This window comes from Gouania willdenowi, chromosome 10 (genome assembly GCF_900634775.1).
Source record: "Gouania willdenowi chromosome 10, fGouWil2.1, whole genome shotgun sequence".
Classification (NCBI taxonomy): domain Eukaryota; kingdom Metazoa; phylum Chordata; class Actinopteri; order Blenniiformes; family Gobiesocidae; genus Gouania; species Gouania willdenowi.
Window position 1 is genome coordinate 6,211,114 of NC_041053.1, and position 26,928 is coordinate 6,238,041.

At 37.4% G+C, this 26,928-nt stretch overlaps 2 protein-coding genes across 3 annotated transcripts in view; one reads left to right on the forward strand and one right to left on the reverse strand.

Moving 5' to 3' along the window:
• macrod1 (mono-ADP ribosylhydrolase 1) overlaps positions 1-26,928 on the reverse strand; it is a 174,188-nt gene that overhangs the window by 74,027 nt on the left and 73,233 nt on the right. The window lies entirely within an intron of this gene.
• Positions 1-26,928, forward strand: part of flrt1b (fibronectin leucine rich transmembrane protein 1b) — a 58,548-nt gene that overhangs the window by 9,749 nt on the left and 21,871 nt on the right. The window contains exon 1 of one of the 2 annotated variants that reach the window (XM_028458727.1): positions 1,493-2,005. The exons of the other annotated variant lie outside the window; for it this stretch is intronic. The gene's annotated coding sequence lies outside the window, so the exon portion shown is untranslated. Of the gene's footprint in view, positions 1-1,492; positions 2,006-26,928 lie in introns of those variants that run through there. 2 annotated transcript variants of the gene reach the window in all.

The window sequence follows — 26,928 nt, forward strand, 5'->3', positions numbered from 1 at the left end:
ACCTTACCAGGAAGCCTGAGGAGTGTGATTCCCCCTATAGTTGGAACACATCCTTTGGTCCCCCTACTTAAAAATGGAGGCCACCACGCTGGTTTGCCACTCCAGATTTCTGCGTAATGTTGCAGAGACGTGTCAGCCATGAAAGCTCTACAACATCCAAAGGTGTGTCTCAAATAATACATAGTCTTTTATTATGGTCTACTGCCAGTGGTCATTCATATACATTCATGTATATAAGTCCCTCCTTCGTACTATAGACCCCTATACAAATAGAAACGAGCGCCGTGATCGCCCAGCCAATAGGCTTTGACTTCCTGTTTTTGAGACTGTCAATCAAAGTGAATGAGGAACTGTGCATGTTAACAAGGGCGTCACAACAGCAAACAGGTAAATGCGATTATGGCTCATACCTGACCCATAGGCCTATATCAATGCGACCTTGTTATGTTCTGCGATGCGCGTGCAGAAAAGTAAAGGTGTGGCTTCTGGTAGATTGGCAGAGGCAATGGAGGAAGTGCAGCTGTTGAGGGCGGGACATCGAGACGTCCTCTCAGAAACTCCAGATATCAGCTTTAAAGTCTTGTTTCATTTCATACATTTTACATCTTGCTTTATTCATTACGACAAAGTTCTAACAGTTTAGAAGTTTCATTTATTCTGTGTGATGAATTTATTTTAACCAATTATATTAAAATTATTCGACTTCATTAAAATTTTGTGTCACACTTTGGGAGTCCTACTCCTCTTTACATCCATCGTTTTTGTTATCTTGCCTTCAGGTTGTTCAATGACATAAATAGTAGTTGTACAGCAACTCATGGCCCGGGGGCCAATCCCAGCCATTTGGAGCTTCCAATTCAGCCTGCAGGAGAAAACATGAATCATTGTGTGAATGAGACTCAACAATATTTGCAGATGCTCACAGTTTTCCCGGTGCTTATATCACACGATGGCAGAGATTTTTTTTTAATGTTAAACTGTAAAAAAAAAAAAAAAAAAAAAAACTCTAAATTCTTAGAAATAATTATTACAAAACATCTTTTTTTAATTAAATGGAAATTTGTTCCAAAATCAAGGGCATTTAAACTGAAGACCCTTGTGGGTTTCTTACATTATTTGTATTTTATTTCATGTATACTTAGATGTGCATACTAGGGCATCATATTGTTGATATTGCTCGTTTTCTCGCAAAAAAAAAATCAGTGGCTCTCTTGATATCAAACTGCTCCCTATTTGGCCCCTGAACTAAAATGAGTTTGACACCCCTTATCTATGACCTCTGTGTGTGTGTGTGTGTGTGTGTGTGTGTGTGTGTGTGTGTGTGTGTGTGTGTGTGTGTGTGTGTGTGTGTGTGTGTGTGTGTGTGTGTGTGTGTGTGTGTGTGTGTGTGTGTGTGTCACTCAATGCGCGGGGATATGTCGTAATGCTGGACCGTGCGACCTGCTGAACTCTCTGTATCAAAGCTGGAAGGCGCGCGTTTGTGCACGCACGCGCGCAGGGAGGAGAGACGTTGCGCGCAGAGGAAAGAGGATGAGGAAGATGGAGAGGAGAGGACGCGCACCCATCAGTCCGCAATTAAACACAAACGGTTTAGAAAAGAGGAAGATGGGAGACAACCGGAGGTGGAAATAGATTCTCTGAGGAAACATCTGAACAGAAGTGAGGGGCGGTTTGGTTTGGGAAAGACGTTTCCCGGAGTTGAATGTACTTTTACGCGTCAACAGAGCGCAGAGACTAAGAGGAGAGGAAGAGACTAAAGGGCTGAGACGACACCTGATACGAGCTCAGTCTGTCTGCTGGTTTCTCTCTACATGTATGCGCTCACTCTCTCTCCCGTTCACACACACGAGCTCCAAACACATGATCCCAAAGTGGAGAAGAGCGCAGAGACAGCGGAGCAGCATCCTGGACTTATCGGACCTCCACACCCGCGTTGACTTGGGATCAACACAATAGCGACGATGCCCCGAAAAAAGCAAGGCGGAAACCCTGCGTAACAACAAAGGTACGACGGCTTGTGTGCGTGTGCGTGTGCGTGCGATGAGAGGATGGAATGATTGAATCAGGGCTGTCTGTGCACGGGGTTGTGTCCCGTTTCATATAGAGGTTTAATGTGTTCCTGTTTGAGAAAAGATCTGATCTAAACATCATCAATACATCAGACAGATTATGTATGATCCCCATATTATGGTTTACATTCTGTGTGTGTGTGTGTGTGTGTGTGTGTGTGTGTGTGTGTGTGTGTGTGTGTGTGTGTGTGTGTGTGTGTGTGTGTGTGTGCGCGTGTGTGTGTGTTTTCTCTCAGGACGTGCAGCAGAGCTGAGCAATAAGGACCAAAATTCATATTTCGATATTTTATCTCAAAAGTATCAACAGAAAGTCAGTTCAGGGTTAAATTTGCTGATGCAAAAATGCCACACAGGCTAAAATAACAGAGTGCTTTAAGATTGGTAATAAAAATAAATACATTTGGTCAACTAGCAGCCCCAAAAGTAAATAAGCAAAATAAATGCAAAACAAATACATAACACTACTACAAAAACACAAATTTACAGAGAAATACACACAAAAAAATACATAAAGGAGAAACAAAAATCCCCCCCCCCCCCCCCCCACCCAAAAAAAAAATGAAATTAAAATAAATTAAGAAATACACAAAAGAACAGAAAGACAAAAAAGGACACAAAAAGAAAAAAATGCACAATTGGACAACAAAAATCATAGAACATGCATACCAAAAAAAAACAAATCCAAAATTACAAAAAAAAAAAACACAAAAGGAGGAAAAAAAATACACAACGGGACTGGGACATTTATTAACAAACATCTGCACATTATTTGCTCATTTTGCCTTTTTTCTCATGTACGGGACAGCACGTGTGAGTGAGTTCTATAGTGTGGCTTGTTTAGGGGAAGGTCTGGGTTAGAACACACTCAGTAATGCATTAACTGAGCTTTTCATGCTGTTCTGATACGTAGCGAAAGCAGCGACTCCTAAAACAAGTGTTCTAATACAAAATAAAAATACATTAATATTGGCAATATTCTCCAGCCCTATGCAGCACACAAACACATTGGCTAAAACGTTGTGTCACACTGCTCAGTGATTCAGGAAAAGTACATCTTTCCCTGGATGTAAACACACACACACACACACACACACACACACACACAAGTGCAGGATTAGCAGTCCTGCTGGGCCACACTGAGACAGATTACAGTGATATTCTCGAGGCCAAAGCAGTGCTGGACATGGGATTAAAGAAGAAAAGTGTTGATGGACGGATGGAGAGGAGAGGATGCAAAGGCAAAGAGACCAAAAGAGGGAGCGTCACAGAACAAGAGATTAAAGTGTAATGTCCTCAAGAGGCAGAGACGGGGAATCAGGACAAGTCATGCAGTTGGAGCTAGAGCTGCATTGGCAGAATGTGCAGAATAAAGACAAGGAGAAAGGCAGCAGACACCCTTTTGATCTCCTTTTATCCCCCCCTCCAACAGAAACGCTGCTTATATAACTACCCAAAGTAAAACACAATAAAATGCATTTTAGGCACAACAAACCACCCACTAGATCAGGGGTTCTCAACTGGTCTCACCCTGGGACCCACATTTTGCCATGGTCATTAAATCGCGATCCACTGTTTTTTTTAGAATTCAACCAAACAAAAATAGCTGTTGAAAACACACATACTGTACACAATCGTTTTTTAAACATAAATATACATATATTTCCTGTACAACATCCATGTTACAGCATGCCTGTCAAAAAAAAAAAAACCTTTCAAAATAAAAGACAAGCCCAACATGAGAGATTTTAAGTATTTATTTATTTATTTATTTTTTTTTAATTTATAATTTATTTATTTTTGACCAGTTGTCCACAGCCCACCCAGTACAGCTCCACGACCCACTTTTGGGTCCTGACCCACCAGTTGAGAATCGCTGCAATAGATCACATGTCAAACTCAAGGCCCGTGGACCAAGTCTGGCCCACAGGATGATTTTGTTCAAAGTAAAATACACAGCAAAAACAGGGCTGTAAATTATCATACGTTCTAATCAAATATGATGGGGGTTGCAGTACAAAATTATTTACATTAATATTTAAAATATTTTTAAACACCTGCAAAATTCTCACAAATAATACAACGAAGTTCTGGCAAATTAAGTTGCAAATTTCAAGAAAATTTGTTGCAAAGTGAAGGAATTTTCACCATTTGCTTAACATTCAGGATTTTGTTTGAATTTGTGTTTTTTTTCTTTGACAAAAACATAGATTTTTCTGGTCCGGCTCACTTGAGGTCAAACTGGGTCGTATGTGACACCAATGCAACAGATCAGGGGTGTTAAACTCATTGTAGTTTAAGGGCCAAATTTGGACCAGTTCAATCACAAATGGGGCCCCAGGATTTAATCAGCAAAACCAACAATTTCAACATTAATGAGCCCAAGTTTGCACTTCCAGTTATACATTAGACATTAGATATGGAAGGCATCAACAATATCTAAGCAATAAGTGACAGATAATTAAATGTCCTTTGATTTAATTATTTTTTGAACAATTCTTATTTAATTTGGGGAGATTTTGTAACCCATTATACATTGGTCTGTGCCAATGATTCCGTACCACCAACCGTTGTGATATTTGACTCGCAAATAAATGAGAAATCATTTTTTGTTTTTCTTCTGGGGCCACAAATCAAAAATCGTGCTCCAAGCGTCGATGCGTGTATCCATAGTTTATAGGTACCAAATTTCAGCTGGATCTGTTGACGATTAATAGAAGAGTTTAACTAGTGTACACAACAAGAACAACAAGAAGAAGAAGAAGAAAGTGAGTGGCGTTTTGAGTCCGGAGCCCGGCCTAAAAATTGTAGAATTTTGAAAAAAATGTAGAGTTCTTTCAACAACAATTTAAAGTTAAATTATTTGGTAATTTACACAATGATTCATGTTTTCATTGAGAGCCAAACCGAATGCTCTGAAAGGCCGGATTTGGCCCCTGGGCCTTGAGTTTGACACATGTGCAATAGATGATTAACAAAGTGTGAAATAGCTAAACACAATCTATACAGTTTAACTCGCTTTTAATTTATTTCTTTTAATGGGTTCTGCTTAAGGCTCCAAGTGAACCTGTTCAAATCTCCATCTTTGTTCAGTTGTTAACAGCACACGTGTAAAGATAATGCTGATGTGTTCAGCACAGCATGTGTTCGCTGTTAAAGCCTTCTGGGGCCCTGTGGACTCTGAAGAATTACTCCTGACAGATTAATCCCGTCTTTAAGAAACATTTATTTCAGTATTAGTATTGATGTCTCAGCTGTGCAATCAGCTGACTGATTCCACTATTAGTCAAAGAAAGCAAATGCTCATTTTGACATTATTCCAATACCATTCTTTTTAGACAACAAATAAGCTGCTGTATATTCTTTAGGGGATTATATTTGTTCACAGAAATAATGTGCTCCCCATGCAGGCTATGGTAATGAGGCTTTCCAGTGTACTAGAATGGCAGTGAAGATAAACTCTGGTGGAACACAGTAAAATGTCTCTCAGTGGCATTCTTTCTTAAAGCAACAACAACAACCATAAACTGTCAAAATGGGTTGTGTCATCAAACCAGGTGTGTAACAGGTTGGAAGCTTTCATTTCGAACTAGCACAATTGTTTACTGAGGGAACATCTGGTCAGTGTTTGTCTATCTCCATAGACAAATACAGACTAGTTATGAACAAGCTCAGTTCCATAAACCCTACTTGTCATTCTTTGGGAATATTTGCAAATATTTGTCAGATCTATTTATTTACACAGAATTCAAGTTATAACCAGTAAAAGATGACAGTCAAATAGTTTGTTTACACCTTTTGTTTGTTCCTCCACTGTTGCTAACTCGACCAACATACATGATATTTACCAGCAAAACACCAGAGTGTGATTTAACAGTTATTTATGATTCTGTGTGTAGAATAAAAGGCACTAAAACATTTCCCCAAACACCTCAGTGACAGATTCATTAACCCCAACCAGTCCAAGCGGATGGCTGCCACCAACCGGTTTTTTCTTCCCACTGTCGCTAAATGCGTGTTCATGTGGATCTTGTTGGGTTTTTTCTTTCTTATTATGGACTTTATGTTTTGTTCAGCGCTTTGAGATGACTGTTTTATTTTGCGCTCTATAAATGAAGTTGAATTGAATTGAATTGAAAGTTGAATTAACCCCATACAACAAATCTGAATACACTAGTCTTTGTTTTAACCATATTATTGGTCTTCTGTGTCAATCAGATTCAGAAGTACTTTATTTATCCTAGGGGAAAATTACAATAGCTGGGTTTCCATGACCCTTGGAAATGCGCAAAATCTAAATAGCGCAATAAAAACTGGTAATGGAAACACCTGAATTCCTAAAAAACACTCAAATTTCGCTAAAAAGTTTTTACGCTTTCACGAGGAGAAATTTCAGATGTTTCGATATTGAAATCTATCACAAAAGCGCTATGGAAACAGTTTCACCGCAGATACATGTCGCAGAACGTGACGTACCTGGTCACATGACCATTTCTCTCTGAGACAGAAGAGGGGACATTATACTGTAAAACTATTACTGCCACATTAGATGTGAAACAACAAAGGAATATGACGTTTTATAAGGAGGTTATGCGTGTCCGTCTTCCTGCAGCAAAGACTCGCAAGATGAGATTTCCCGGGAGTTTCGAGGCTTCAAAACAACCTTAAATGGAAACACGTTTAAAGCACATTTATACTTAGTTGACATTTAGAAATATATACAATAACTCAGCTACTATCCATAGAAATATGCATCTTGCTTCTTTTCTTGCCGATATGAATGATTCACTTGTCTATGCTAAGCGGTAAATATGCACTTGTAGTTTGGACGTAAACTTCCTGCTGGATGACCTTTGAGAATACAGCCACCCCCTCAGCTTCCATCTAGAGTGAAGGCTGTGTCCCCTGGTGGCCGTTTGTTCAGTTAACAGTGTGTGATTGCATGTTCATGTTGAAGGGACTGGGTCAGCTCCCTGTGGCAAAGCATGGCTTCATGTATCTATGTAATAAGCCAGCTGTTGTTCGGACTATTTTACAGTCTTTATCTAGCAGATCTACCTTCTTGGATTGTCACTTTGACTGAAACAAAAGGATTGTTTCATTAAAACGGCCCCTCGTTACGTGCATGAGCTCTGTCTGCAGCTACAGTCCATATTAAACATGGATACCATGCAGATCATTATTAAACACCGTCTTCTGCTTTGTTTTTACGCCTGCAGTCATTTTTATCACCATGAAAATTTCACTGCCAAATGTAAATAATTAAGCAGAACCAAACCAGGATGGTATTATAGCGGAGCCTGAGCAACTGTCAGAGGGCCACAGGTTTCACGTGGGGAAACCAGTCATTTCAACAATAATGTGCCATTATTTTCACTTCTACGTATAAATAAAATACAAAAAAAGTAAGAAACCGACAACATCCGAGCAATAAGTGATAGATATCAGTCCCAACACAGGATCTCTAGTTTGAGTTTCCTAGATTTTGGACCAATTTCTGTTAAATTAAATCAAATATTATGTAATAATTTGAGGAAATGTTAAGGATTTTGTAAAGAATGTTGAGTTTTTTCAACTGTTTAACATTAAAAATTACTGCAATCATGCAATGTAAGCACTGAGAAAACTGTGAGCCGCTGCAAATATTGTTGAGTTTCATTTACACAATGACTCATGTTTTCTCTGTTGCTTTTACTTTTTCATGGGGGCCAAAATTGGATGCTCCAAAGGCCTGGATTTGGCCCCTGGGCCATTAGTTTGACACATGTGCTGTAGATGGTGATATAAACGAGGATGAATAATATTATAATGTACAGACCACAGTAACGCGTTCTCTGAGGCTTTTTCTGCCTTAATGTTTCACTTGAAATGACAAATTGTTGGCTTCAGATCAGGTGCACAGGACCTGCATCAAAAAAATGGAGACCTTAGAAGAAAAATAGCAGCTTAGTGCTCAGCAAATGGTTATACTTTACCACAAAAACCACATTTATTCTCACAAATAGAAAAAGACCTAAAGAGGAAAAAGTTGGGCTCAGACGGTCTTGTTATATATGGAGACATATGTGCATGTTTCCATTTCCAGGCACCCTTCCCAATAAAAGAGTGTGTGAAATATGGCACATATAGCCAGATTTAGAGTTCAACCCACAACCAGAAACAAAGATTTCATAACCATGACCTGCACAGTTTTGCAGAGACTCTGAAATGCTGCACAGTGTATAATTTATGGAGGATTACTGCATATGTTCCCATGCTTCAGGAAAAAGCTCATTTGAATGTAAACAGGTGAATGCATAAAGGCTGATTACTGAGTGTCAATCTGAAATTGTCACTTAAACGCCACGTTGACTACCACCCCCTAACCCGCCCCTCCCCTCTCCTCCCCTGGGCTGTAAGCATTGATTACAAGATGACGCTCGATCACCTGAGGATGTGTAAACCCAGTGCACAAATCCATATACTGTACAGAAAAAAACGAGTGGTAAAATTTGACCTAACATTATGCATTCAATAAACCAGCTACCTAATTCAGATTTAAGTTTAATTCAGATTTAAGTTTAATTCAGATTTAAGTTTAATTTAGATTTAAGTTTAATTCAGATTTAAGTTTAAATCAGATTTAAGTTTACTTCAGATTTAAGTTTATTTCAGAATTAAATTAGCATTAGGAATTAAGTGTTTACAAGGTCAGGTTAAAGAGGAATGAACTTTTATTCTCCTTTAAAGAGGAATTATAGCTCTGTTACTTTATTGTATTTGTACTCAAGTACAAGTACAAGTAAAAAGTGGCTCAATTAAATAGTACTCAAAGTAAAAGTTACAAGTTACTTTCACCCTCCACGTTTATTGTTAGGTAATAAATCTTGCCACGGTTCCCTTGCATACAGTAAACATCTCGTGTATAAACTTCAAAAGGAAGAGACCAAATCTTTACATATTATTTATTTTTTCAAAATGTACAATTATTTTTTCAAATAAAATAACACCGATGAACTCAATTCAAAATAAAACAATTCTCCGGCTCTAAGTATAGATATTTATGAAAATAACCTCCATTCAATGCTGTTTTGGAGCTGTGCATTATGTTTAATCTGATTGGTCAGCGGTGATGTGATGCATTTGATGGTTGTTTGGTCATTTCATTTTTTTGTAGTTTCACAATGTGAATCATTTTAAAACAAAAACACAATAATTTACTCAGTAATGGTTGGGTGTAGAAATGTAACATATTACTTTACTTATTTTAAAATGTGCTTAAGTACAAATAAAATGACTGATTTAGAAATGTACTCAAAAAAGTACAAGTACCCATAAAAGCAGCTCAATAACCGTAACGTGAGCAGTTGCAATCCATTACTTTCACCATTGGATATGGACATTTTTAGCATGTCTACATTTTTTGGCAGAAATGAATACCTTTGAACAATATCTCAGATGTCAGGGACAGATGTAGCAGGAAAGCTATGCTTAACCCCTCCCCCCACCTTGCAATATTGCACTTATATACCCCTTGTACCATCAACAATATGTCTTGTGACATTTTAGTATCGCAATGTCTTGTTCCACTGTATATTGTCCCACTCTTAGTACCTGGCTATCTGTTTGTGTGCAGGGAAGAGACCAAATCTTGCACAATTGGAACTTAATTTATTTTCCACAAAGGCATCTGTATAAAATGAAAGATTTGTCAAAATGTACAATACGTCGTTTAAAAAAATAACACCAAGAAATTGAATTCAAAATAAATCTAAATTGTCAGGCTCCAAGTACAGCTACATTTATGAACTCTAAAACTGTGCCATGCCAGATCTGTCATGTGGGTAACAACATAATAGGTAGAAACCACAACATGGACATATGGATTATGTTCAATGTGCTTCATAAACTACTGACCTGACATCAGTATGATACAGTGGTTAAAGGTACCAGTTTAAAAAAAAATAATAATGGTTGGGTGTAGAAATGTAACAAATGACTTCTTTTAAAACATACTTCAAGAGTAACTAAACCCCAAAACCACTTGTTTTTGCTGAATACAAATGTATTTAGGTATGAAGTAGTGCTGATGATTGATTCTGGTCCAACTCTCTACATTTTAGTCAAAGTATTTCAATTTGGCATATTTTCTTGTAAAATGTCAGAGTTTCTGCCCTCTATGGGTTGAAACCCGCTATTACAATTTAATTTTGCTATTGGCTGAAAACAAGATCATGTGACCTTTTGGGACCATTTTGCGTCACAAACAAGCACTGTTAGCCCCGCCCCTTTTATCAAATCTAGCATCTGTGGACTCTACAATGTGTGGTGAGTAGGTTGGATTGAGAAAAGAGTGAATGGAGGTATAATGAGTAATGGGTAGTAGGGATGTGAATCTTTGGGTGTCACGATTTGATTCCAATTCTTAGTTTTAACCGATTCTCGATTCAAATGATTCTCAATTCAAAATTGATACAATGCCTAGTGTGTTAAAGCAAATTATGGCATCAAAACAATACAGTTTGTATAAGATCATTTTAAATAAACTGATTCCAATGATGTAATCACACAAACACAAACTTAAGACAAAAGGTAACGTTTATTCATGCTAAACAAATAAAAACCCACATACACACTCCTTATGCTGTCTATGTGATACACTGTAAGCTGAGGTCTCTGCTGTTTCCTGTTGGGATCGTGTCATAGACTGTAAAGGTCTGAGTGAGTTTGTGTGTTTTGGCCTAACACTGTTGCCGTAGTAGTCGGAAGTTGCTATGTTGAAAGCCCATGACCTACTGGTCTCTACTAACTTCTTGTATTTTGGGCTTGAAAAAACACATGCCTGTGAGTATGTTTAAGTGTTCTGTTTGATAACACTCCTAAGACTGTGTTTGTTAGGCATAAATGGTGTGTTATATAAATCACCGCAGATCGCGGTAAATGTTAGCATGAGCATATACATGGGTTTTCCTATAGACGTTAGCATGAAGCTAGCAGACTTTTTGTATAGTAGCATTTTATATTCATGAGAACACTAATATGTATTTGTACATTTAGTTTACAGTGTTTCCTGAGTAAAGACTCTAAGCAGATCTACAGAATCAGAGTTTTTCTTGAAAAAAAAATCGATTTTTGAAGTTTATGAATTGATTCAGAATTGTGATTGATTAGAATCGCGATTCTTATGTGAATCAATTTTCCCCCACCCCTAATGAGTAGTTAGTTAACATAGATTGTTTATTAGAGATTTTATAATATAGACTGGGCGTGTCTTAACTGCTCCAGGAGCCCCGCCCATAATCGAGACATTTCAGGTTAGGAGAAAGCAGGGGTTTAGCTACTCTTAAAGTAAAATTGATTCAGTCATTCAGATTTAGTACTCTAGAAAAGTACTTATTTATTTACACCTATAATAATGTTTAACATGTGATTGTCACACGCTCAGAGTCAGTTCGTGGCTGGTTGGAGTTAAAGAGAAGCTCTTCATGTATTCATTCTGAACTATTCATTCAACCACTTTCCATCCACTACCGTCTTTTCATTTTAGCATAATTGCAGAACAGAAATGCTATTGAGGATGGTGCATCTGGAAAGCCTGATAGTTTGCCAGTTGTTATCCATCAGCTGCATTAGCTACTAGGCTTAGCCTTTGACACATTCTTTCTTTTTCAACGTGCAGTGAACGGCAGCACAAAGCCCAGTGCTGGTTTTGTGCCTTCACAATGACTATCACGTGCCTCCTGAATTGATGGCTGCCTATTTTACATTGAGGTGGATCCAAGTAGACATTTGTGATCCGGCTTGCCAAATACGCTTTGCCTCATTTTTTTTATACCAATAACTTGGCAACATTAATATTCCTTCCCTTCTGTCAAGACTTTTGTGTTGTTGGCTATTACTGGCTAATTTGACATTTTATGCAGGAGGCTGATGAAGACTGTCTGGAGCAGATCTCACTATACAAAGTAAACATGCATGGCAGGAAAAGCACAAATACGTTTAAAAGAAGACAGAGCTGCAGTTCTAGTTTTTTATCCATGCATTTTTTCTTTGATCAGTTTAGACATGTTTCTTCCTCAATAGTTTTCCATAATGAAATTAAGGGATTAAGTAAAATTTTCAACATCTGCTTTCCAAAAAGCTCTAATTTCCCTCTTCTGAAGTGGTCAGGTTTTGTTCTAATGAATGCCATCACTTTATTTCTGATTGGATCTGAATGGATGTCACATGATCATACATTATCTCATCAACCAAACTAAAAAAAAAACCTTACAAGCACCATACAGAGTGATGAGAGGACATGGCTGAGCGTTGAACAGTATGATACTTTGTGGTTAGGAAGTGGTTTGGCCACATTTGTCAATGTTTCAATCAATTTAGCAACATGTGGATCAAAATCTGACAGCTTGTGGGCGGTGCAGACGCTATCAATCACCTTTGATCAAACACCCACACTGAGCTGATGGAGGTGTTTTTCTCCAACTCTTAGTCGCTCATTAGTAACAAATGTTTACTGCCAAGGTGGAATTAATGAGGTTTAAAGTCAAGCTTTGAACTCTAGAGATGTGGTCGCACTGTCCAAACAGCTGGCCTGTCACGCTCTGGCAGCTATAGCAGCAAAATAATGATGACTGGTGCATGTAATTACACCATTCATTAATCTGTGTATTTCTGACTCAAAATGCAGATCAGGTGACAGTGCTGGGAGTATTTGAGGCAATGCAGTTAGTTCAGATGGCCTCAAAAAGGTCAAATGTAGCAAAAACTTGTCTGTTGTGTGTGTGTGTGTGTGTGTGTGTGTGTGTGTGTGCGCGCGCGCGCGCAATGCAGGTCAGAGATTAGCAACTTCTATAATATCTAAAAAATCTGATTGATCCGAGGGCCTCATTATCAACATTTATGTTAACATTTAGAATAATGACAATCTGAGCATTAATACAGGAAAGAACACTTTGTTTGTTGTTTAGTGTGTCTTTATCATTTTGTGTACTTTTTGTTGACATTTTATGCTTTTTGCAGTCGTTTTCTGTGTTGTTAGAGTTGTGTGTGTCATATTGGGTTCATATAACTTCCAACTTCATGAATTATAATTTAGTTTTGGGGGCCACACAAATTTAGACAGAGGTCCACATTTGGCCCTGGAGCCGCCATTTGCCTAGGTGTGGTTTAGGGGTGGAGACTAGAGATTAGAGGGGAGTGTTTGTATTTATAGCACAGCAACAATAAAGGACTCATGCTGTTCCTGTACATTGTTTTAAACCTTCCACATGCACACACACTCCAGCACCTTTGATTAGGAACCAGAACGACAAACACATTGGCACATCCTCCCTGCGTTTGGCTACTCCAACATGTCTCATTGCTAACTGTAACGCTTGTGTACAAAAACATATTCACTATGTGTTATTTATGTATTCTCGTGTAAGATGGGGTGAAGGGCATCCAGTGTCTGAGACATGGCGTTAGAGCAGGGGTGTGAAACTCATTTTAGTTCAGGGGCCAAATACAGACCAGTTTGATCTCAAGTGGATCACATATTTTAGGCAGAAAAAAAAGAGTAATTTCAATATTAAGTGACCTTAAATTTAAATTGATTTACATTCAGTTGATATTATTAACAACTGTTATTTAATTTAGTAGAAAATGTAGGTTTTTTTTTTTTTTTTTCATGAATTTGAGATAAAAAAAAAAAAAAAAAAAGACTGCCATCATGTGATGTAAGCATGGAAAAACTGTAAATTTGGAGGGGCTGAGATATCTACATCAGAATTATTTTGTAATTTACACAATGATACATGTTTTTTCTGTCATTTTTACTTTCTCCTGCAGGCCAAATTAGATGCTTCTCAAACGTTTTTGTCTCAAGTACCCCCATTCTCTTATTTCTGAATCCAAGTACCCCCTTTGTCCGACTACAACATTTTGCTCAGTTGTATGAAAAAAAACAACTATAGAGCACAATGATGTAAGGAGTCAATATTAAAACACATTTTAAATCATATTTTTTTGCAAATAAGTAGAATGAAACAGTATTTACTGCTTTTGTTTCCGGTCATCTTCTGACTGACCCTTGTATTGTCAGTTCATGTTCTAATCAATCAATTTCCATCATCATATTATGATTATCATTTTTAACTCAACAAATAACATTATAAACCCCTTATTTTTAAAGCTTTTTGTTAATTTTCCTTCTCTCTCTGAGGTACCCCTTGTAGTGCCATTGTGTCCCACAAGGGGTACACGTACCCGTATTTGAGAAACACTACTCTAAAGGCCCCCAGGCCTGGAGTTTGACACACGTGCTTTTAGATTAAATGAGCTCCCTCAAAATAGGGTTTTTTTTTTCTTTTGTATGTTATTTGGTTTGTTGTACAAACATAATTAACTATATATTTATTAAAATATAGCTTGGTTATTCAACAAAAGGCTGTTTTTATATGGCCTAAATCTACTAACTATTATTTTACCTGACATGAAGCAGCAGCTCACACTCAGGACGACCACAAAGCAACTGTTCTCATTAAGCCATTTTACAGCCGGTTAATGAGACATAATTGCAAATGATCCGAGCGTCTCGCTGATAGCTGAAATGTCTGACACACACTGTGGGTTTCAGCAGCATGAATAAAAGCAGGAGAAAGAAAATGTCTGCCGAAATAAAACAGCACAAGCACCAGTGAAAAGAAGGTGAGGACCAAAGAGGAAATCACCAGAACGAGGAGTTGAGTTGAGGAGGAGGGATTTGTGTTTGATCCTCCTTGGATCAAACGCTCACAGCGCTAATGGAGAGGGGCAGGTATGAAAGAATTAATGAATATATTAGGACGCTACTGTCACGGCTGCTTATTATTTGGGAATGAAAGGCGATTTATCTTCACACTATGATCAATTCAAACACAATTGGAAATTTGCTGTGTTTATCATTCTTTGATAAAACATAGAAATACGTCTTTTTTAATGTTTTCATGAATAACAAGACTCAAAAGAGAAATTTCTGTTTACTTCACTAATAAAATCACATCAGATGATGAACACAATATTAGCCCAAAATACAGAACTAAAGTGAGTAATGCACCACCACTGCTCTGTTGACTTGCTGCAGTGAGTGTGACGCCTACAGCAGATATTACAGATATTAGTGCTTCAACAACATGTGGTGCACGTCATTCATTTTTAGATTTTTTGGATTTGCACAAACCGGTTTCCTGATGTATACTTTGCTGATGTAGTGCACTGCTTTAATGCCACGTTTCAGATGAAATGTGTGGAACAGAGTTTAAGCTTTATTTTTATTAAAGGTCCCATATTATGCTGCTTTTCATCATAGGTGGAGTCTTAGTTTCCAGGCGGGGTGGGGGGGGGTTAAATATTTTTTACTTGTCGTTCTACATCACCTTTGTTATTTTCAATAAATGTTCCTTTTTTAAAAAATGGGACTTGTACCATTTGTTATCATCATTGTGTAAATTTTATGATGTAAATTAAGGGAACAAAAGTAGTATCAGCTCCAAATACTGGCTTAAGAAAATCAGCAGTCCGTATCAGTCATCGGCTAAGGCTGAAAAAAAAAAAATTGGTATCGGCATTGGCCCTAAATAATCCATATCGGTCGATCACTATTAAATGCTTCTCAAATGCAGCAGCACATCACAAGTATCATACACCGTTTGAAAGCTTAGAATCTTTCTCTTGTTTTTTAACCATATAAACCATTCTAAGACACAACCATCACAGCAAACTTTGGAAAAAAATGGCGACATAAACAAGCCAGCATTCCCACCTTTAAAGTGATGCCATGTCTTACTGAATCCATTTATTTGATCAAAAGTGTTCTCAAAAAGACATTCAAAAATCCAATGAATCCCAGCATTTAGTCTAAAACACAATAAAACTGTTGTAAAAACGTCCTATTTACAAGAAGAAAGCAGCTTCGCCCAGATTTATTTTTACTTTTTTAGCTCTGTGAGGCTGACCATGACATTAAAAATCAGAATTTTTATATTAATGTTGTAAATTGATGATAAAATCAGGTCGGTGGCCCCGTTCTACTTCATTTTTGCTGCAGTGCCATCCATGAACTGCTGGGTGCAAAAATAATTGTATTTTTAAAAGAACAACAAATGAATTCATATACAGTATATTTTGTATAGTCAGTGTTTTATAGCACTTAAACTATTTGTATATTATGTATATTACTGTATATTAAGAATTGTATTTTTTGAAATGAATTTGGGAAAACGTAACGGAAACCGTTGACCCCAATGCTAAATTAAAGCGAGAACTGATTCTACGTACGCTTCCGTGTAGCACGTATGAGCGCAACGCAACCATTGCGCATATGCTCAAAATGTGGCCCCCACAAAAGATGATGTGTGTTCTGCTTTGAGGGTGGGGCGACACTGCTTACTGAACTCATGAATGAAGCACTCACGTGCGTACACGGCTACACGTATTGTCATTCACGGTAAAGTTGCCGTGGTCAGATTACCTGAATACAGCAATGCTATTTTCTGATTGGCTGATTGTGTAGTATTGACTGGGCCGTACCAAGCTCCCGTTGAGTGTGTTCCACTGCACTGCATCTGATTGGCTGATTCAAGCAGAGCAGTCTGCCTTTACGTCATTCATTCACTGTGGCCATACCTGCCTGTCATAGCCATAGCTAGGCATAGGCCTGGTTACCACTGAGACCACCAGCTGCTGGTTGTATCTGTCATTGCATCTGTCACTTCAGCCACATTGCCTAGTATGAATATAGGGTGTGTGTTAGTGTTGCTGGTGGTCAGAGGGCCCGATGGTTCACTATCCTCGCTCCTGTGGCTACAATAGTAGTTTACCACCACTGTGTTTGGAGTGAAAGAATAATGTACATCAATGTAAAGTACTTTGAGTTTCTATGAAAAGAACTATATAAAATCCAATGCATTATTATTATTCATAGATTACTCATCTATTTTATATACAGTATATGTTACTAATGTGCTGCAAGTTGTATCACTTCTCAACATAAAACCATGTGTGGCATGTGAATGTAATGAATTGCATGTAGAGAGCCCTGGTTTACATTAGGTCCCTTATTTTTCTGCTTTTCTTTTTAATTTATGTTTTCATTGTGCTTTTCCCCACATTTTCTTTAATATCATTTATTACATCAGACAGCACAAGAATGTGTGTTTTCATGTGTCTGAAGTTGTATGTGGGACTTTTTGCTGTGTACAGTAGCAGTACTGTGTCTGCTGGTCCACCATATTTGTTCTACTTCTGGCTGCTCTACGCGAACATTACCAGACTAAACCACTACTATTTCATATGGTGTTTTGATAGAGCTTTCAGTTTAATACAGTTGTAGAAACTGGATCAAAAAACTGGATCAACATTTTGTCTTCCAAATGCTACACCTATACTAAATACTTGATACATATTAATTAAATATAAATAAAGGCAGGACTAGTATAATTAACATTAAAAACAAAAGCAACCAGAGAAAAATCAATTCAACTAATGTCATCAATAAGCTGCTAATTTTGGAGTGGGACATGATGTTAAATAAACAATAACACATCAAACACAGGCCAATCAGCAGGAACCTTATACCTGGAATTTTTGATAAAAGACTTCAAATGTGGTGTCAAATAGGGTTGGGCAATATATCGAGATCAAGATATATCAAGTTCTCTATTTTAGCAATATAGAAAATTATAAGATTGCCCATATTGATATATATATATACACACACACAGTATATAGCCTATTTTGTATCAAAATATTTGTTTTAGAAGTCGCTGCTTTCTTTACTTCTCAGAACAATATGAAAAGCAGCGTTCTAACCCAGACCATCTCCTAAACAACACTACAGAGCTCACTCACACTTGCTCTCCCTTAGAGGAGAAAAAAACATAAAAAGAACATAAATTTAGTGCCTAAATAGTGTTACTAAATATGTAGCATTTTGCATTTAACACAGAATTGTCTCTCTGGTAAGACCTAATTTGAATTAAAATATCATGATTCATATCGTATATCGCCATTTTGAGAAAATATGAAGATATTGGTCTGTATCGTCCAGCACTAGTGTCAAACCCTGCACTGACGCCGCTCAAATACATTATGGAAGAAATATTTCCCAAACACACAGTAATTCATGGTCTCATACCAGTAAGAATAAATATAACACCACAACTGTTATTTATAACAACATCTTCCACAAATATTGAAAGGCCATAAAGAATTAACCCCTGGCACCAAATATCCACCAACTGTTATGGCTACAAAGGGTAGTGTGCAAATAGAGCCAGACCAGCTAAGAACATCATAGCAGGAAGCAGGCATGTAAAAAAGCCAATTAACTGTGCTTACACCCACAAACCCTATCAGGGAGAAAGGAGCCTGATTGTGAGGTTGACTGGCAGGAGTGTGGGACTGTCCTGATGTATTGAATACTGATTGGATGGATCTATGAAAAATACATGTATGCAAGAGCTGTGCTTGACTTTGAGCATGACTAAGCTTTGATAATTATCCTTTAGCTCGTTAGGAGTGTACTCATTGTCTTCTCATAATGAAGAAAAGGGGTAAACAAATGATAGAGTGATGTCACCTTTAGCTCGGTCTGCTCAGCAATAGCTCATTTCACTCCAAAGTGGTTTTTTGTCTGTCTTTTCAATAAGTTTAGTTCCCATTGATTGCCCCACCTGAGCATAGATAATAATGAAATGGAGAGTGACGGTAAATTAGAGGAATGGCTAAACTGCTGGTGGGTGAAGGATAAGAGAGGTCATCAGCTGGATTAAAGCAGCTCCTGCTCCACCAGGAGGCCAGACACACTAAACATCCAATTAGTTCAAACTCATTGTTTTGTGGGCAGCCTTTTTTGTCAGTATACCCCTTGATTTACATCTTTTAAATGGTTTGCGTTTAATTAAATTGTAAATGACAGTAATTACATATTTGCCATGTCAATTACAAGCAACATGACTAAAGCCTTAAATATGCCTGAAATGGAAGATCCTCCACCATCCTTTACATCTGGCATTTGGACCTATTTTCTGTATTATTTTTGCACACAATGCTAAACTACATCAATAAAAATGCACCAAACATGACAATAAGGTCCTTTTTCTGTTATGTTGCTAAGAATAAACCCCTGAAGATGGGCATGATACAGCTTTTATTTTGTATGAAGCTATGATAATGAATTATAATACACTCTGCTGCTAATAATGCACTATAGAAGGTAGGTGATTTCTCCATGAGACACACAGGTATTATTTTTACTTGGTGCTGTTTTTGTTTCCTATGTCTGATATGGTGATAAGTACTGTATGCACAGCAGAAAATGTCAGGTAAAGCTGCACCAGATACATTTATTTTTAGTTTTCCTATAAATAATTATACACCATATAACAGTGGTTCTAAAATTGATTTTATGTCAGGGATTGTTAAAAAATACACCCTCAGGGACCCCAACTGTACCTGTTCTTTATTTGGTTGAAACTATCTGGTTAGAATGTTTCCAAATGAATGATTATATTTCATAATATATTCAGGGAGCAGTTTCTTTTTTAATATACACTCTGCTGCTAAGAATGCACCACAAAAGATAGATGATTATCAGATGCACTTATGATATTTTCATTTTTACAAGATGCTGTTTTTGTTTTATACGGTTCAAACTTTTAAGTATGCACAGCAGGAAATGAGGCCGATACGGCTGCACCAGATACATTTTATTCAAAAACTGTACTTTTAAGTAGAAACAAATGTTGGTCATTTCAATAAACTTCAAGTGAATAAGAAATTGAAATTTCTTTCCTTTTTGCATAAAAAAATATGAAATCGTGACACTTAAGTACTGATCCTAACCATGAATTTCAGACAGACGGGTGGACTGATAATAACTAAATAAATATAGATCCAGCCCATGCTAAGTCACACATTAAAAATGAAAAGAAGGTAAAGTGTCTCGCCAAAGAACACAGCAACGCTACGACAACGCTGGAAATCATTTGAACAATAAACCTCCAGGTGTTTGATAACCAGCTTTAATACCTGAGTTTCTGCCTGCAGCAGAAAATCCATCCTTATATTTTGTATATTCAAGTGGTGTTATTAATATATATATATATATTTTTTTTTTTTTTTATTAAATTTTAGTATTAAATTTGAATTTTATTTCAGCAGTCTTCAGAAAAACAATAAAAACAGAACAAAGTCAGTTTAGGTTGAAGCGAAAGCTTATACACACCTATTCATCACAAAAAGCTAAAAAAGCTCTTTAGATAATGTAAAAAACACAATATTAATTAATGTTTTTTAATTTTAAAAAAAGAAAAAAAATCGATATACGATATACACCTCTAATATATATATATATATATATATATATATATATATATATATATATATATATATATATATATATATTTCATACCATTACATGCAAAGTAAAATTGTTGTACTTACTAACGATATATGACTTAAAAAGTACCATTTATTTGTTACCAAGTGAAAAATCCTCCCATAATTTTACAAGTTATCATCAGCATTCCAGAGCACATTTTTCAAATAACACACACACACACACACGCACGCACGCATGCACGATGTATGTCTGGTTCTGTTTGCGTGTGTGCATAAACCATAAATGACTTGTGTGCTTTACTTTTTGTGCCCAACCCATAAGAAAGAGAGAGGAGATGGAAAAACTAATCATCATATTTAATGTGATTATTTATCTACCGTCAGGGGATGATGTGTGTGTATGCAAACTGGGCTGTGTGGTGTGCAGAGATGTGTTTTCCTCTGAGATGAGGTATATCATAGCATCTGCTGGCACATAATATTGCAGGCAGATTGGTGCATGGTGTTTTTTTAAGCAGATAAATGTGATATATCACCCAGTGTGTGCAGAGAACAGTGTTAGGCCAATAAAACAGGCCAATGCTGACGCCTGTTTATGTTTCATCATGACACTGTTGGGGTCACACCATTCACTGCTGATGTGATGGAGGTTCCTGATCTCACAGCAGCATCAGAATATGTTTTTATAAATATTATTGCCTCCGTGCAGATGGCTGAGTGCAGGAATCTATCCAGCTTGGTGTGGGAGGATTTAGCTTCACAGCTTCAGAGGTGTCAGTCTGTAAAACCTATGATGAAACCTGCCTCACCCTGCCTTAAGGAGCTGCCAACCCACATCAGAAATGTCTAGCGTGTGGCTTTTCTGTGCCCCATGGTCTAATTTCTGTTCTAGAAAGCCTTTAAGACCTGCCAATAGCACCAAGCTGGAAGAAAGACTGAATCATTTTAAAGCCCAGGTTTTGAGCTTTCCCCACAATGTGATCACATTTTAATCACATGACTGAATATCTTTGGATAGCAGTGACTTATGTCTGAGAATCATACTCTACATTAAACTTGTGCGCTTGGTGAACCTGAACAGACGCGAGTGGGTGAAGCAGCTAGACTCCGGCTAAAGCACCCCCAGCCTACCCCCATCACAGAGCCCCCAGAGAGATAATACAGCTTATTTATATTTACCACTAACACATTCAAATCTGTGTGCTGTCTCTGTAGTCCACAGTGTGAGCTGCCTGCTTCAATTATTAGCTGCTGTGTTTAAAATGAAGCCGCAAGTGTTTTTATTATTCGTTCCGTGTTTATGCAAAACACCTCAACACAGCCTGGTCTATGCTGCTGCTGCTGCTGTTGTTTGCTCCCCACTGTGCAGCCCTTCACCCTAACATTCCCTCCTCCCTCTACAAACCCACAGGTTCATTTAACACACGCTTTTATCATACGTGACGTACAACACGAGCAGTTAGGGTTAAGGGACTTGAATTTGAATGTATTGATTATTTAAAAGAGACAATGCACATTAATGAACAGACATGCTGTAAATGAGCCCAGTTTTCATCTGGTGTCACTGATTTTAAAATGTAACTTAGAATGTAAAATGTATTAAAAACAAAGAGAACAACTATGACAAATAACAATAATTACTGATAAAACAAAGCACTAAGCCAGGACTAAAACGTCCACACAGTATATATTACAACAGGAACACAGTTCAAACTAAACAGTTAATCCAGACTTAACAAGAGAAACAAACCATCTACAAACATCAAAATATAATTAAATAATAATAAAATAATATCAACATCCCACAGTGACGGCCCAGGTTGATTCGAACTGGAGACCAAGGTTGGGGTCAATTACATTTTTCAATTACAATTACGTATTCAATTATCCATGTTCAATTACAACTAAATGATGATTACAGTCATCAGCATTTTTCCCCATTCACAATTAAAAATACAATTGTCATTTTTTCTCTAAAAGTAAATTACAATTACCTTCTCAATTATTAAAGTTCAAATTCAATTAATCCCAATGATTGAGCCTTTAATAAATAACCCCATAAAACTTAATCTTCTTGTGTTAGCTTTCTGTTAGCATCTCTCTCTCCGATTAGTTTAAAAATCATGTCTTAAATCAGCTGTAAAATATTTTCGTTCATAATAGTTGTTTATCATGTACTGGCTAACTTGTTAGGCTTCCTAATCAATGAAAATATTGGTATTAATATCTGTGGCGTGTGCGTCTGAGCCTTATTTTTCTTAAGTAATTTTTTTCTTTTTATCCAACTTTCTTTATGAACTTTTCAGTGCCCCCCTCAGTTTCAATTAAATAAAAAAAAAAAATTCTAAAACATACTGAGAGAGAACTGAAATGTATTGGAAAAACTTGATATGAATCATTATTGAATAATTGTTAACTATATATATGTGTGTGTGAGACATAGAACTGTAACTGGTTCTCCAGTTTTGTGTTTTAATGAAATTGTAAATTAATTTTTTTTTTTTTTTTTTTTATTTCGATGCCAATTACAATTACAAGATAAATTATCAGAACTCAATTACGCAATTACAATTATAATTGACCCCAACTCTGCCGGTGACCTTCCCATTACCCCACCACAGCCCTCTCTTGCTCAGCGTCTTGTTTATTCCTTCCAACACTCTTCACTTCCACTTTAGAAACTCTAGCTTCCTCTGGGGCAAATACTCAATAGCTCACTTTGTCTCAATGTCCGTCACCAACCATGCCATATTTGTTCCATCACTCTTCTTTATCCTCTCCTTTAACTCCATTTCCAATCCTTTCTATCTCTCCTGTTGCTCTGACATGAGGTTTTTGGATTTATCTAATGACACTTTCCATTTGTGTTGTCTGCCACCCAGTGTCTAACAAACATTAAAGACTTCTCAAACAGCTTTTGAATGTTGACGGGAAACACAGGAAGATGAAATATGAAAACACATCAACTCTTTTTGCACAGACGGTGAGAATAGAAAACAGTTTAAAAAGCAAAGTATCTTCAACAAAACCTCAATAACAGGCTGAAATGTTCAAACCAGTATGTCTAGATCCTAGGTTCCCAAAGTGGGGTACGGGTTGTCATAGTGGGTACATGAATGAATAATTGGAAACTACAACATAAATGGACCAGCAGTCAGGAGCCTCCATGCATTGCCACAAATTACACACTGGCCTCTGTGAGACTGCCCTCTAGTGGTGGAAGAGAAACAATCTCGTCAAAAAAACGCAAAATATGACGAGAGCTATGTTGCTTTGCGCTAGCCAAATGTGCCGTCAAGAAGACTTTGATGCCTTGTGTACTTGTGTGAAAGTGGCTTTTCAGCTTTGACAAAAACGAAAACAAAGTACAGAACAAGACTTTGCATGGAGAAGGGTTTAAGACTCACGTAGCCGGGTATCTGCTAAAACTAATAGATTTTTCTACGGTTCATCCACATGAAAACGTAGGATAAGGTTATTAAAAATGAGGCTTTAGGAAAACTACGACCAAAGTGAAGATTTGGAAAACTCTGGTTTTGCGTTTGAGTGTGGAAATACTGTACATAACCAGAGATGGAAGTTTCCAAACGTCACTGTCTGCGACATTTAATGAATAAACATCATGTTAGCGCTCCTGTTTATGTCAGCCAGTGAGCAACATGGATACTGTGCTGTTGAATCGTTGCTACTTTTTGGCTGCCTGTTGGTAGGAGTACAACTACTACTTCTCCTGGATGCACTTCCAGCTGGTGGGACAACTTTGAGAACGAAGTCGTCATCCCGGATGAGTGACGTAAAAACTAGTGATAGACCGATACATCGGCCAGCCGATATTATCGGCTGATTTTTGCTTTCGCCGATCCACATTATTTACAGAGAGCAGAAATATTTTTTACTTGTTCTTGTTCTACATCACCTGTTTTTAATATTTGTTAAACATGTTTTACTTGTTGTCGTTCTACCTCACCTTTGTCAATTTCAATAAATGTTGAGACTTGTAGCATTTGTTGTCATCATTGTGTAATTTTTATGATGTAAATTGAGGGAGTAAAAGTCGTATCGGCTAAGTATCGGCATCGGCCCTAAAAATTCCATATCGTTAATCGGTCCTCCCTCCTGTCATTGACAGAGTTACTTCATCCTCAATAATGCGATCACTGGTCAGTGTGGTGAAAAACAGTTGCCTTGGCTGATGAGGGTAGATTACGCAAAACAGCAACGGCGTTTGGTTTGTCCAGACAGATCGTCTCAAACAACATTTTTTCACTTCCGATACGATACCGATATTGCAATTGCGATACGATATCAGCACGAATCATACATAATTTTATGACTTATTTTGTAGTGTGGAATGTTAGAGAAGGCTTGATTATGTGAAAGTAGGTATGAGAACAACTAACCCATTTATTATTAACCAATTGGTTATGTACATTTTAACCTTTAACATAATATCTACAGTATTCTACAATTCAATAAATATAATATATATTTTAGATGCAGTCCGATAAAATCCGATATTCGGACCGATATCAATATCAGATTGGGACACCTCTATCTCAGACATTGTTAGGCAGGTGTGCAAAGCTATAAAGGTGTTGGCTACATAAAGCTGCCAACAACAGAGACTGACGAGCATTCACTTGTGGGTAGCACATTTATGCAGTTTTGTGTGGATGTAAAAAAATTTTTCTTAAACAGAGGAGGGTGGATATTCGTTTTTATAAAAATACCCAACTACGTGTGGAGAAAGCCTCAGACTCTCTGAAATTCAGCCAAACAGTTCTGTTCATCCTCTCAACCTCACCATTCTCATTAAAAATGTACTGAGTTTTATGTCAGTTTCAGGATGATGAAAAATAAAAGGTTTTTTCTCACTGAAAATGCCAGTAGTCTAGCTAAATAAATTGAGTGATAATTCTCAATAAGATGGTTTATTGTGCCCTTACAGATTATTATTATTTTTTATTATATATTAATCCTCAACAGGACTGGCAAAAACCAGAGACAAATTTCCCTGTAGTGCTACATTGTATATGAAGTGTGCAAGAGTAGGGGGTACATGGTTTCAGGTTAAATATCTGAAGGGGTACGGGACTGTGAAAAGTTTAGGAACCACTGGTCCAGATCTTAGTCATATTCATAGAATGCAACATCAGCATTGTGGTTGAACCCAAAGGGTCGGCTTTAAATGTAAGACTATGTTAACAATACTTAGTGTCTGCGGGCTTGGGGCAGTTCCTGGATTTGCGGTAGCGGTTTTTGCACATATACTGGTCTACGATGCACTGGCACGCCTTGGGATGTGGGATAAAACTTGTACTGGGCTTAACTTTAAACACGTTAATCCCAAATGCCTGCTTTAGGTACTACCACTCACTCATTCCCCCTGTCCACAGCCACCACCATTATAGCTAAGCTTCACACTTGTCACTATACTGGCTTGATTACACAACATAATAAGCACAATATATTCTATTACAACTTCACATCTCACTCTCACTTTAAAATAATCTATTCTTCCCCACCCTTTCTATTTCCTACCTTGAGTCTCTCCCTCCTGCTCCCCTCTCCTCCCCCTCCACCTAGGTGTAACACTGCTCTCCCTTTTTATATCCTCCCTATAATAAAATGTTTCTTTCCCTTCCTTAGGGAGGGCTGGTGATGGTCACAATTAAGCAATAAAATAACTTCATTTATTTCATTGCAATAACAAAACATGCATTTCTGTCTCATAATGATTGCACTTCTTGTAGTGTTGACCTTTGACAGCTTGTGCAGACAAGGGGGAAAAATGGCACAGCCTCCACACCTACAGGGTTGTGCAATGGATTTGAATCCGATCGTCCTTAAACAATGTTTGAACAACGCTCAAGTATGATTCTGTTCTGGTTTCTCTGCAGTGGTGTATAGTATTCTATCAGGTTTAAGATATTAAAAACACCCCTAATACACAAAAAATGCCCACATTTGAAATATTCATGTTTGTTTAAAAACAGAAAAAAATGTGAATAGGTAAAAGTAGATGCTTCCATTTTATGTTTTCATTTGACCATTTCAGTTACTGAAGCAGGCATAAACACTGAACCTTCTCTTTTCTATTAACGTAAAATATATACCTTATTTTGCAGAGTTGGGAAAGTCAACTGCTCCGTTTCACAATCGTGCGACATAAAGTACTGCAATAATCACTGTATGTCAGCGTGACTGACCACTGCTCTGTTCACTTTCTAACTAACAGAAAACATACAGGAGATAAATCAATGTGACACTTACATTTCTATCTAAAACTAAGCCTATATGATCCACATCAAAGTGTATTAAAGAGTGATAAATATCATTCTGAAACATTACTTACAGTCAGTGTCTGCAAGAGGAAAAGTATTTGGGAAAACTTGAAAATGATCTGCAGACGCTGCTTAATGCCACAGAGCATCCTGACAGTGTCTGTCAGCCAAGAGTTGAAACTAATTCAGAGATAATTGACCTCAACACTGTTTGGGGTGAGAGGATGAAAGACAGAGCG